Source organism: Theobroma umbraticum, unplaced genomic scaffold, assembly GCF_002168275.2.
Source record: "Theobroma umbraticum cultivar Fairchild unplaced genomic scaffold, ASM216827v3 scaffold_12.0, whole genome shotgun sequence".
Classification (NCBI taxonomy): domain Eukaryota; kingdom Viridiplantae; phylum Streptophyta; class Magnoliopsida; order Malvales; family Malvaceae; genus Theobroma; species Theobroma umbraticum.
Window position 1 is genome coordinate 362519 of NW_018397272.1, and position 4816 is coordinate 367334.

Below are 4816 nucleotides of genomic sequence, written 5' to 3' on the forward strand. Positions count from 1 at the left end.
TCATAAGGTATAATTCCTTTATAATTTTCTCTTATTTGATTCATAACTTTTTCTCCTAATAATGTAGGAAGCCCGGCTAAGAATTTTTTTTTTCTAGAATGGTTGATTATAGTCAGACCTTTGCATTGCTGTTGTCATGAACATATCTTTATACCATTTGAAGTCTGCTAACTTTTTGCATTTTAAGTTGGACAGTAATTCTGAATTTTTGTCTTTAAGATGTGAAGGATCTCCTATGAAATGTTTTGATATTGAAAAGATGAGGGTTGCAATTGCATCTTGAATTTCTCTTCCTTGGTTGTCTATTATAGTGTTTCCTTCATTGTCTTTCTTGACTGTTTTTAAAATTTCTTGCTGTTGATTTGTTGTTAAATAGTTATCCCACCATCCTTTTAGTTGTCCAGTAAAACCAGCAACTAAAAGGTGCACTATTGCATGATCTATGATTTGACCAATTTGGTTTTGAGTTTTATATACGTTAGAAACCATTGTCATTTGTTGAAGTATGCTAAGAATATTATATCTAGACATGCCATCAATATTCTATTCATATATAGTATTGACATTATATTTGTTTTGGAATATTGGTTTGTCTTCAATATTGATGTCTGGGGTTGTTATTTTAGGATAATAAAGTTTTTGAGGTTCTTTCCAAACCATTTTATCAATTTGTTGATTTTTTGTACTATCTTGAGATGAATCAGAATCATTATCAATAGTATCGATTATATGATTTTGTCTTTGAGTATCCGCTACTATTCTTGAGTTTTGGCTTTCTAAAGCATCAATTCTGTCTTGTATTTCTCTTAAAAATTGATTTTGATTAGTTTGTTGATATTTTCTTGGTATTTCAAAAGTGACAAATATAGGTATTGTTGTTTCTGAATTTTTTGGGTTTTGAATATTTTGGGATTGAGGTTGATTTTGCAGTATCGTTTCTATAGTTTCCAATTGTTTTGAGATGGTGTGTAAATTTAGATTTGTATAATTGTTTTGTTCAACTACCATTTTTATATCTCTTGGGGTAATAGCTTCTCCTGAATCAGGTGATCTCATTCTTAGAGGAGTTGCTCTAATACCTATATTTTTATGAGAATTTTGTAATTCTGTGAGAGGAGGATGTTGGGTTTCTATTTCATCTTTATTTGTTTACCATTTATTTGTATTTTTCACAGTATTTATTTGTGGTTTTTTATAGTTTTCAAACCATTCAGAAAATTCAGTTAATATTTTATGTTTTTGCATGAAATTATAATATTTTTCTAAAATTTCATCTTTTTGCTAGTCATATTTTTTGAAATAATTTTTTCTTTTTTGTTTATTTTTATCAGAGTAAAAATGTTTCCTACACCGTTCTTTATCAATTTTAAATTCTTTTTCTAGTACAAATATTTCTGAATTATTTTCTTGATTTGAGGGTAGATTTGGGTTATTTGTCATTGATGAATATGTTGGAGATATATTTGAAAAATTTGAAGGCGTGTTTTTTTGCCTATTATATATAGGTTGTGGTATTTCAGAGGAGTTGTCTATACTTTGTAAGTTTGTTCTAACTGAAGGTATTGAGGATACAGAAGCTCTGGCTGTCCTAAAGTCTGTACCTGTAATGGATGGGGATTCTATATTGATGACTATGTTTGCATCAAAAGATTTTCTAGAAGGTATTCTTGGTGGTCTGTTGAAGACAAGTTCTACCAAACCATCCCTATATTCAGCTACGTGATTTATTTCAGTGTTTTGTATAGGAATAAGATTAGTAGCTCTTTCTATTTTCCACTTATTTGGGAGCTGAATTTCATGCCATTGGATAGTCCTAGGTATCACTATGTGGGACCTAGACATATATGTTTGTATTAGTAATGTTTCTCCTTTTGGGCTATGGATTAAAGCCTTAGTGTTTATTACTGAATACATAGCCTTATAATATAATTTGTAAACCACAGTCAATGGTTCAGATCCTGGCATCATTTTATAATTGTGTGTTTGAATTTGTAAAGTTAATGAATTTAAAATGTTTCTGTCTTTTAAAGAGACCATAAAATTTAGAAAGTAGTTAAAATGTATTGGCCCTCTACAGAGGCTTGTTTCTACTGTTCCTAACAGAGAATCATTAAAGTGTAGATATCTTTTATCTCTTAACACAATAAGTATTGAGCTGTCTAACCCGTCTTTTGTTAGAGGCTTTGCTCCTACTTGAATTAATCCGAAATGGATATAATTATATTTTTGGGTTTTGAGTTTATTAATTGTCTCTAGATCCAGAAGTTGGATATTTTCATATTGATTTTGGATGGGCATCCTTTTTTCTTTGGTTTTGATTAAATAATCACAGAAAGAATTTAAATGCAATGCATGAAATGTTGAAGATTTGTAATTTTGATTTTGGGTACTCTTGGTATTTCTCAATTATCTATCTCTTGAATTATATTTTCATAATGTATGTTTTCCTCGTTGATTGTTTGAGTTTGATTAGAACTGGAACTAGAACAAAAGGTATTTATTAAAAAAGAAAGCATTTTGGGATAACAGGTTTCTTTTCCTACATGGGGGATTTCTATTGTTTTGTGGTTGCTAGAGTGAATTTGCCTATAGGGGGAAATATGTCCGAACGACGCCTAACCCTCGACTTTAACGGACTAGTTTCCCAAGGACTCAGCAAGAATCAACACAGTACCACAAACAACTAAAACTAGAACTCAGAAAAGAAACTGTATTTCAAAATACTTTGATTTAAAAGTAATACCTTTGCTCCGGTGTGGGTGTGTATATATATATATATATATATATATATATATAAATTTTTTTGGAAAACCAAGAAACAAGCTCGTCATAATGATATGCTTCAAATTGTGCCTGGCAATGTTGTGTGACTTGCATAATTAGTTGCATATTGCAAACAATCATATTATATGATTATCATGATTTGATTTAAGTCTAAATTTTTATACATGCTATTTTTCACCATGCATTACATATGGAACAAGATTTATAATTGGTGTTGCATCTTTCTTTTGAAAAGTTTATGAACTGATTATTTTGAAAACCTTGTGCTATTTTGAAAGTTGTGATTTTGTTAAACCATGATAATTGAGAATAGGTACTATTGTCACATCAGACTTTGTGTGACCCTTGTGCTCAAGTAAGCTCTAGCTAGAGGCTATTTTGGGGAATCCAATGGGCTTGTATATACGTGGCAAGGCCTATGTGGCTATGACTACGGGTTATGAGCATGCTCCTCTTTTGTTGGCCACCTTGACATACGGTATACCATTGGCATAGGAAGTAAGGGGAGTGGATCTCTGAAATATTATTATGTGGGAGAGTGCCCATGGGCTAATGACGTACTCGAGAGCAGCCCCTATTTTCAAACTAAGATCTTATTTTTGGCATGGTGCAACATGTTTTATTTTTTCGCTGCTCCCTTATATGTAAAGATTTTGTGCATGGATATTTGAAGCATTAGTGCATTATCATGTGGATGCATCCGAAATAGTTTTACATGCCACACTTGTAATGGGAGTGTGCACATACATGATCTACCTTATTACAAATGCAAAATACACCCAATGTTTTCCTTGTTTAAATCTATTTTATTTAATCACACATTGCGTACGCATGAATCTTATATTGGTTACATTACACTATAGTTTATGTATCTTGATTGCAAGGCACTCACCCCGTTTTAGTTCATAATGTTATTACTTTACATTTTGATTTTATTATTCAAATGCTCCCGTTTTATGCTTGTTTCCCATCTTTGCCCCATTCATTGAGCTGGTGATTATTGAGTCAGTGAAACTCACCCTAATATTTCTATTTTGCAGATAAGTGATCAACTTAGTGTATACCTTGATGAATTTTTTGTTTACTTCGATGTAAGTAAAAGCATCTCATAGTACTTCTTCTCGAGTCACTCCACCGCTAGAAGTCTGTTTGTCTATAATATGTCTTTAAATGGTCATGAAAATTTGGAAGGTATGAGACTGTAATTTTAAGCAACTAGGTTTATGTTTTAGCTGTGGAATATGGACATGAATATGTTTCGATTAATTTGGAATATGTCTTGATTTCATGGTAATTAAGTTAGCTAAATGCCTACTATTTTATGGTAAAATAACTAAGTAAAATGTGATTAAGAAGATGTGAGGTAATGTAGAAGATTATGTCAAGGGTTTAAAGATGTAACACCTCGTACTTTGATATGGTGACTAATAGAACTTATTGGATACCAATTGAGGTTAATTAAAGTGTTTAAGAGTGTTGAAGGGTGAAAGGAATATTTTGGAATATTTCTTATGAGATAAAATAATAATATCTTATTGAGGTCAAAGTTGTGGAGTTAAAAAGGTGCTATAGAGCTAAACCGGGGCAAAGTAAGGTATTTTGGAACCCCAGAAGGCTAGAGACAATTTTGAAATAAAATAATAATTTTTGCATAAAAATAATAATTTTTGCATAAAAATAATATTAAAATAACAACGATGTCAAATTGGATATATTACATGAAGAATGTGTGATTTGTACAATTTGTCTAAGTAGGGGAGTGGAAGTAAGAAATATTTCGAAGAAAGGAAGCTTTAGTGTGGCCCATGTGCCTTTATTAAATTAAGTGAGAAAGAGTAAGTATATGTTTAAATATTATGGTGACACCTTAGTGGAGTATGAATTTGACATTTATTTGTACAAGTGTAAAGGGAGAAAAATAGAAGAGAATTGAAATAAAGGAATGATGGGAGGACTCGATTAAAAAGAATAAGAAGTTGATGGGTGGAATTGTAAATAATGAAAAGTTTAGAGAATATTTGATGTATATATT